The sequence below is a fragment of the Notamacropus eugenii genome, chromosome 1, assembly GCF_028372415.1.
Source record: "Notamacropus eugenii isolate mMacEug1 chromosome 1, mMacEug1.pri_v2, whole genome shotgun sequence".
Classification (NCBI taxonomy): domain Eukaryota; kingdom Metazoa; phylum Chordata; class Mammalia; order Diprotodontia; family Macropodidae; genus Notamacropus; species Notamacropus eugenii.
In genome coordinates this window covers 27,975,683-27,985,302 of record NC_092872.1, presented here as the reverse complement: position 1 = coordinate 27,985,302, position 9,620 = coordinate 27,975,683, and the positions used below count along the sequence as shown (strand labels likewise).

Sequence of the window (9,620 nt, the reverse complement as noted above, 5' to 3'; positions counted from 1 at the left end):
ATTTCCAGCCCTTACTTGAGTACCTGCGCTCTCACTATGTAGTGCCTGAGGTGCAACTCACTTGCCCCAATAAAGACCTCCATTATTGTTATATTGACTATTTTCATTACAGTTCAGTCTGACATTAGCACAAGTTAGCATTGACATAGTTACTTAAGATTTGCAAAACACCTTACAAATATTATCTCATATTATCTTCACAATAACCTTGGGAGGTAGGTGCTATTATTATCCCCATTTTACAGTTAAGGAAACTGAGACTGAGAGAGGTTAAATGACTTGCCCAACTAAGAAGTGTCTGAGGCAGATTTGAACTCAGGAATTCTTGACTCTGGGTTAGGCACTCCATTTACTGTGCTATCACCTGCCCCAATGATAATGTTGATAATATAATGTTGTTGTTCAGTAGTGTCTGACTTTGTGATCCTATGAACTACACTGTCCATGAGATTTTCTTGGCCACAGTACAGGAGTGGTTTGCCATTTCTTTCTCCAGTGGATTAAGGCAAACAGAAGTTAAGTGACTAGTCTAGGGTCACATACCTAGCAAGTATCTAAGGTTGAATTTGAAGTCAAGTCTATCCTGACTCCAGACCCAGTGTTCTATCCACTGAGCCACATAGCTGCCTCCGATTCATCTAGCAGATAACAATAATAGGTATCATCAAAGACAGGTATGACTGGCAAAGGAAGTAGGACCACAAGAATGGGGGCAATCAACACAATTATTATAACAGTCTAAATAAAAACAATTTTGAAAGAATTAAGAACTCTGATTAATGTAGTAACAAAACATGCTTCCCATTTCCTGACAGATAACAGGTTTGAAGTGCAGGATGAAACATACATTTTTGGACTTCACAAATTTGTGGGGTTTTTGCTTAACTAGATTTATTTGTTACATGGGAGAGTTTAGAAAAAAATATTATGAAGGGAGATAGAGGAGGTATTCCTCTACGATCAGTGTTCATGATACTGATGCCAAAAAGAAAAAAAAGGGTCATTAAAGCATTTTTTAAAAAAAATTCACAGAAGAGAATAGAAGGGAGTTCAAAGGAAGACCCAGACAAGTAAGATAGTTTTAAGACTAACACGTTGAATTTGTTGCATGCTTTACTGCTTACTGCTTTTTTTTTGGGGGGGGGGGGGTGTTCTGGTTTGATATAAAATTCTCTTTTTCCATTGTTTACATATACCCATTTATGTATACATACATATCTACGTTCATGTTAATTGGCATTTGTCAATTTCATAATAACAAAAAACAAAAATTATCAAGGGGGTGTGGGGGACAATGAGGGCTAGCAGACACATTGGTATGAATGAAATATTGAGAAAACCAGAGACAGATCTCCAATATCTCCACCTCCATCTGGAAGATGTGGACAAGGATTGGGCAGAATGAGAAGGCATGGATGGTTCCCTGTATATGGCACTGATGAGATTACAGATCTACTGAAATGCTGAGCAAAGCCTTGCTTCTTGTTCTTCATGGCATGACACTCTTTGCCTCTTGTGTTGAGCACCTTCCTCTGACAGTGAAGACTGGCATCTTCTGTGCAACTCAGAGCCTTAGGGAGTTATCTAAGGTAAAGGAAAGTGTGATCTTAACTTCCCTTGGCCTCAATTTCTTCATCTGTGAAAGTAAGAGGGTGGACTAGTCAGAAGTAGGGAATCTGCAGCCTCAAGGCCACCTCTAGGTCTTCAAGTGCAGCTCTTTGGGCCTCGAGGTCTCAGGTTCCCTACCCCTGGCCTAGATCAGCTCTAAGGTCTCTCCAGCTCTAAATCCTTTATCATTGTAAGGGATAAATTATCGTAGTTGTGGCTCACATTTCCATAGTGTTTTTAGTTTTCTTCACAGGCCCAATGTCAGAGGAAATACTGTCATTGTGCCCATTTTGCAGAAGAAGAAACTGAAGACCAAAGATAAACAATTAGAAAGTGTCAGAGCCCATTGTTGTTGTGGTTCCATAGCGACCCCATTTAGGGTTTTCTTAGCAAACATACTGGAGCGATTTGCCATTTTCTTCTCCAATTCATTTTGCAAATGAAGCAAACAGGAAGTGACTTGCCCAGGGTCACACAGTTAGTAAGTGTGTGAGACCAGATTTGAACTCAGGAAGATGAGTCTTCCTGGCTCTAGGTCTGGCACTCTATTCACCGCACCATGACCAAGGAGTAAACCTTGGTATGGGATGATAGGGAGGAAAGAAAACTCAGACAATGCCAGCACAACCCGTTTGAAAATAGAGAAAAAAGAACTCGTAGAATTTCACTTGGAAGGACTGCGACAACTGAAATATAGTGAACTACCACTATTAAAGTTTGGACTTTTGTAAAAATGACATAACCAGCAATAGCAGAAGAAGCTGCAGATACTGTTAGCTTTTTCAATGACCTCCCTGTGTAGACTAATAGACTGGTATGCCCACTGATGAACTAACAAATGAAAACAATAAATTTATCTTAGTTGAAAAGCAAATGTGAAGTGTTTGTTTTTCTGTTTGCCTTTGAATAGAACTTTGATGCAGAAACAATCAGCCCATTTTTCTTTGTAGTGGGCAACTGGACTAGAGGGATTTCCATGGAGTTGAACCATGAATGCTTTGTCTTCCAGGGGCATGACGCACATCATCTGAGTCCTTGTTAAAGAACAAGCATACTAGAGGCTCTTGGTTGGTTCTTTAACATTCATGGCTGGTAATCGGCAATGAATCCAGGAAGAATTGCCTATTCTGTGGGCCATAAGGAGGGAGGAAAGATAGATTCTGGTCTCTTTCAAGATATCCTCTCTTTTGGAAAACAACCAATGCCTACAGTTCCTTGGACTTCTTTTTTTTTATGTAAAATATTTTCATATTAGTATTTTTTACAAGAAGACTTGAATAAAAGAAAAAATGAAAGTGAAAAGCAGTATGCTTCAGTCTACATTCAAACAATAACAGTTCTTTCTCTGGAGGTAGATAGCGTACTTCATCATCAGTCGTTTGGGATTATCTTGGATCATTGTAATGCTGACAATAGCCAAGTCATTCAGAGTTCTTCAGTGAATAATATTGCTGTTACTGTGTACAACATTCTCCTGGTTCTGTTCACGTGACTATGCATCAGTTCATGTAAGTCTTTCCAGGTTTTTTTGAAATTATCCTGTTATCATTTCTTATAGCACAATAATGCTCCATTATAATCATATACCACAGCTTATTTAGTTGTTTCCCAACTGATGAGCATCCCTTCTTAGCCACCCCAAAAAGAGCTGCTCTGAATATTTATGTACAAATGGGTCCCCTCCCCTTTTTTCATGTCTATGGGATTTAGGACTGGCAGTGGTACTGTTGGATCAAAGGGTATTAAATCCTTTCTTAGACACTGTTGCTGTTTTTGACCTTGGGTATTTCGTGTTAACATCTTAGCCTTACTTGGTCTATCTGTCACAATTTTTAATAGTACCCACCTGACCCAATAGTTGTGATTGTTAAATGAGATTATATATGTAAAGCACGTTGTAAAACTTTATGTGCCATATAAATGCTAGCTATTATGACCATGAGCAGGTATGTAAATTTTTTTGAGGTTTTTTCTAAAGGATTTTTCCTATCAGAAATGAGAAGGAAATGGATATGGGAAAGCCTTGTCTCTGGAGCTAGTTCTAACCATTACAGATTCTCTGCTTCTACTCTTGAGGTTGGTCTTCTTGTATCTCCTTCTTTCCAATTTTAAATCCTTAACTTCAATTTAGATTCCATTTTTCTTTAGATGAAATTACCAATAATTCCCAATCACTCCTTTCTCTATCTCCACTCCTAGATATATTTATGGGCAGCCGAGCATTGGAGTTTGTGTGAAGGTCAAGTGGAAGGTCATCGCTAACAGAGAGAGAAGCACCAGCATCTGAGTGTTCAAAGCACAGGGCTCCTTAAAGCTACTCAGAGTCTTGTCTGGCCTAATCACACAAACACCCTTCCAATGATTTGAGTCCCCTGTCCCTTGGACTTCCTGATGGAGGGGAGAGAATTTCTCTTCCTTCTGGCAGCTACAAGTACATGTGCTTCCTTGAATAAGCCCTGGGCTATTCCTCTATTACTGACTTCCTCTCGTATTTTGTTTCTTTCTCCCTAAGCTCTGGTGACCAAAGAGCAACTCCGAGAGATAGACATTTCTGGCCCTGGTTAGGGTCTGAGAGGTCCAAGTTCCTGTGTACTTACTGGCAGTAGCAGATAACTCCTGTAACCACAGCATTTCTTGGTGAACATAGTGGTTACCATCAGGAAGATAATTCATGTCCTTGCTGTCCACAAGTTCTGGACCTTGAGCTGCTGTTCAGACAGTGCAGAATGCGAGGAAAATGCCCTCTGTTCATGAGACCCACAGGTCTCCCAAACATCATATTTCCCTCCTAGAGAAGTATAAAAGGAATGATGAATTTACTATTTCATGTTTGAAATATTTGTCACTATAAGCTTTTGCGCTTAAATATTTTTGTACAGGAGGAAGTAAAAACTGTCCTACACCTGATGTCCACTACTTTGTATATTGGAGGATTTTTCTAGAAAGGCCTCAAACATCTCTTTTGGAGATGAACTAAACCTTATTTTTTAAATTAATTTTAATTAATTTCATTAAGATTTTTTTCCCCCTATTACTGCGGGATGGGGGCGCATTGAACCAGAGAGAACAAGTAAAAGAGACTGAATCTCCTCTTTAGGGTCAAGCTTCTCCAAGACTGGACCCATTCAGCCTGAGCCCAGAGCTGGAGCTCCTTTGTAGGAGAGAGGCATTGTCCTGTCCACAGGTAACATCTCATTACATATTTTTATCATTTATTGTTTTATAATGAATCCTTTCTGTATGTTCTGCTGTGTACATGAAAATATTCTTTTTTTCTTGTTTTGTATTTCAGTTTAAAATGAATAAAAAAAGTTTTAAGTAAATATATCTTTGATTGCAAACAAATTGATTTTCTATTTAAACCAGGGAAAACAAATATCCTAACACATTAAGTATATTTTTCTTTTATTTCCTTTGAAAAACTAATCAGTGGATAATGACAGGATACTTACCCAGCAGTGAAGCATAATTTCCTGTTTACATACCTAAACAATCATTCCCAAAATGTAACTAAAAATAGATGCTTCAAACCCCTGGGGTCCTAAATCTAAAGATCCATTTAAAAATGATGACTATTATTTTCCTAGTATTGTACTTCAGAACTTTTGCAAAATCCTTTGCTTACAACAACTCAGAGATGTAGAGAATAAGGTTATATCAACCTGTTTTACAGAAGACAAAACTGGAGCTCAGAGAGCTGAAAGGATACATGACTAATAAGTGTGCTAACGCCAGCTCTTAACTGACTCTCAAGAGCTGCTCATTAAATTTTCACTATGATTAATTATTCCTCATAAATTGGCAAATGTTACAAATGAGGGTTTGGTTTGTTGTTTTGTTGATTATTTAGACTTAAGAAAGAGGTGGATAAAGTGTTAACTTAGATTAAACTTAAAAGTGGGTCCTGTGTACATTTTTTTCCAGAGAGCCAGTTGTTAAACATTTACCAGAACACCCCTGCACACAACTCAGTGGACCAGAGTATACCCTTTGAGAACCATTAGGTAAAGAAAAACATCAATAGAACGGAATGTACCAAACAGAAACAAGTTTATGGAAATGGTTAGTATTAGATATTAAACAGTAGGGCAAGAGATCATTATTTAATAAATAATTAAATTATTTTGATATAAATTAAGAAGAATTAAATGAATTAAAATAAATTAGAGGACTAAATAAAATTACATTCAATCAATAAATTGACAAGCATTTCTCAAGTACCATCTATGTGCCAAATACAAAGAATGAAACAATCCCTAATTTCAAAGAGCAGAAAAGATAGGTTGGGGTAAGATTTAAAAGCTTTGAAAGCTAAAGGCCAGAGGTAATAAAGAGCCACTGGATTTTATTGAGCAGAGAAGAGATATGGTCACACTTGCTCTTAAGAAAAATCACTTAGGGGAGATATGGTCACACTTGCTCTTAAGAAAAATCACTTAGGGGCTGTGTGGAAGATAGCTTGGAGTAGGGTGAAACTCATAATAGAAAGACCAATTAGGAAGACGTCAGAATAGCCTGGGTAAGAGGAGATAAGGGTCTACATTACAGTGGTGGCTGGATGACTAGAGAGAAAGAATCAGATGTAAGAGACGTCATGGAAGATAAGAGACAGTGAGAAATTAATGACAACATCAAGTTACAAATCTGTGTGATGGGAAGAATGACGGTGTCCTTGACAGAAGAAAGGAAGCCAACAGAGGGAGAGATTGAGGGGGAAAAGATAAAGGACATGTTGAGTTCAAGACGTCTTTGGGGTATCTACTTTGAAATGTTCAATAGGAAACTGATGATTCAGGACTAAAATTCAGGGAAAGGCAGAGGCTGGATATATGGATCAGTGAGTCATCTGTATAGAGATGATAATTATACCTATTTAAGCTGAGACTACTGAGAAAGAGCAGAGAAAGAGAAAGGGGAAAGGAACCAAGACCAGTGTTTGAAGAATATTTACTCTTAGGGGGCATGATACAGATGATGAGCTAGCAAAGAAGACAGAGAGGTGATCAAGACAGGCAGGAGGAGAACCAAGAGAAAACAGAGCCATTGAAAGCTATAGAGAAGAGAGTGTCCAGGAGGAGAAGGTTCCTGGTCAATCATGACAAATACTGTAGAGAGGTCAAAAATGACAACCAAGGAAAGAGAATTAGATTTGTTGACAAAGAGATCATTACTGACTTTGGCAGGGGCAGTTTCAGTTGAGTGATAAGGTTTGAAGTCAAACAAAAAAATGGTTGAGTGGGTGAGAGAAGAGGAAGCAATCATGTTGCTAGATTTAAAAATTGCCACTGCTGTCATAATCAACAACCTTTTGGGACAGAATATAAGTTCCGTTTACACAATTCAGGAAGACAACACTGCATCAAATCTGACATCATGAGATCATAAAATAATTTAGTGAGGAATATAATAATGTGGGAAGTATACTATCAGTGAGTGAGCTTATAAGACTTGTGTTTGAATTCTGCTTTGCCCCTTACTAACTTTGTGATCCTGAACAAGTAATTTCATCTGACTGAACTTCAGTTTTCCCATCTGCAAAATAGGGGCAGCACTTCCATTACCTACTTCATAGAGTTATGAGAAAATTGCTTCAAAAGAAATACACCAAGTAGAAATAAACTTACCATCTAATACAAGTCAAGAGAGACCATTTTCCCCCAAGGGTACATAGTCAATCAGTCACTGATACCCATATCATTCACTTACATTAATTGCCCTGGATCATTCTTAGGTCCTAAGAAACAAGGAAATGCCAACCCAAAATACTATGTATAAAATCATTAACTTGATCCACCTCTGATTTTTATCTTTTTTTGTGAGCTTCAGAACTAGGAACATTATCTTTTATTAGTACTGTATATACCAACAATCTCTAAATTAAGAAACAGAAAGAAAATGTCACACATACCATTTGTTGTTGCGAGATTCCCACCCTGGTTGGTGGGTGGTACTTGGAATGGTTGTGAAACAAATACTGCTTTGAGTAAACCCTTTTGTTGGAAAAAATCCAATTATTTCTAAGTAGGAGTGAGAGTGGGAGTTTGGCAGCAATTTTAGACATTTCCAATAGCCAAAGAGCTGCCTACTTTAAACAACTGAGAGGAGGGATGTTTCCTCTGAACTGAAAAAAAAATATTCGTTCTAAATTGAGAAAGAGTAATAATCTATCAATAACCAAGTGCTGATGGAGGACCTACTATGTGGGAATCATCGTGCAAGGTATTATGGAACATATAAAAAAGGCCTTGCCTTCAAAGAGCTTATAATCAAGTTATAGTAAGAGAAAAATGAAAAATTACCTTTAACCACTCCTTTGAGGTATGCTTTGGTTGTAGATGGAGAGATAATATGTAGAAGAGACAGAATAAAGGCAGAGAAGATCAGAAGGTGGGGGAACTCTTTTTCTTTTCTTTAAAAGATTGGATCTCTCTCTTTTGCCCAGGCTGGAAGTAGAGGAGACACGCACAAGCCTGATGTCACTGCTCATCTGCATGGGAGCTTCAACCTGCTATATTTCCAGCCTGGACTAGTTTACCCCTACGTAGGCAACCTGGTGGCCACCCACTCCTGGGAGCTTGCATAGGACTTAATGCAGGCACCCTGTAGACTTAGCTCATTGGAATTCAGAATTCCCCGGCTCAAGAGGTCCAACCAGCCTCAGCTGGTTGGGACCTGGGATTGAAAACATGGAGCTAGGAGGATCTCTTTATTCACAAAATCACAAAATGTCAGAGTTGGTAAACAATTCAGTAGTCATCTGGTTATACCTATATTCCCAAAGAAATCTCCATTATGACATACTCAACGAGTGATCATTCATTCTTTTTTTATTTTTATTTACTTAACTTTCAATTTATGGAATAAAATAAGCATTTCTATAACTGTGTAATTTTTAAAAGATAATTGCACATGAAACTGCAAATCTATTAGGTATATCCTGCTATTCCTATTAAATATATAATAAAGCCATCATGTAAGTTTTTTTCCTTTTTTTTCTTCCTTCCTCCTTCCGTCTCCCAGCCCTAGAGATAACTACCATTAGACACAAATAAGTATAAATAGGTCATCCATTCCTTGCTTAAAGATTTCCAGTGAGGGGAAACTACAACTTTTGGATAGTTCTCATTATTAAAGTTTTCCCTTACATCAAACCTAAATGTGGCTACTCCATGGTTCTGTTTTATGGGACCAAATAAAATAAGCTTAATAGAATAATCCACATGATTGCCTTCCAAATACTCGTCCCCTGAGTCTTCTCTTCTCCTCCACAAAGAGAACTGCTATAAACATTTTTATAACATATGTGTTCTTTTCCTTTTTCCCTAATCATCTTTGGAAATAGACCAAGTAGTGGTATTGCTGGATCAAAAGGTAAAAATAGTTTAATAATTCTTTCAGTAGAATTCTGATTACTCTCCAAAAATGGTTGGATCATTTTACAATTCCACAAACAATGAATGAGTGTCCCAATTTTTCAATATGATCTTCCACCTTTGTCACTTTCCCCTTACATCCTTTCAGCCAATCTGGTAGGTATAAAATGATATCTCAAGGTTGTTTTAACCTACATTTCTCTAATCAATAATGATTGAGAGCAATTTCATATGACCATAAACTGTCTGGATTTGAGCCTCAAAGGAAGAGGAAGGTGATAAGTATTTATTGAAGGGCTTATTATGTGCTAGGCATAGTGCAGAGAGTTTTACAAACATTATCTCATGTGATCCTCACAAAGACTCTGGAAGGTTGATGTTATTATTATTACCATTTTGTTGATGAGGAAACTGATAGAGAGAGCATTAAGTGACTTGTACAAGATCACATAGCTAAGACTTGTCTGTGGCTAGATTTGAACTCAGGACTTGTTGGCTCCAAGCCTATCTCTCTGTCTACTGAACCACCTAGTTACTACTAACTAATGAGCTTCATTTCCATCAACTAATCCTCATATGGCATGGAAATGAGGCCCTACACATGGTTTTTGGCTTATCTCTAAAACGTGATGCCTGAAC

General features: G+C 37.7%; 1 long non-coding RNA gene across 2 annotated transcripts; it reads left to right on the top strand.

The window, feature by feature from the left end:
* The first annotated feature begins 2,603 nt into the window (after positions 1-2,603).
* LOC140534709 (uncharacterized) lies at positions 2,604-8,590 on the top strand. 2 transcript variants are annotated; one of them, XR_011977441.1, is made up of 5 exons: positions 2,610-3,116; positions 3,602-3,684; positions 3,808-4,039; positions 4,706-4,792; positions 8,051-8,590. It is a non-coding gene; the product is annotated as an uncharacterized lncRNA (long non-coding RNA). The 2 variants fall into 2 exon arrangements; XR_011977440.1 differs by having other exon boundaries at positions 2,604-3,116; positions 3,808-4,792.
* Positions 8,591-9,620: the final 1,030 nt, after the last annotated feature.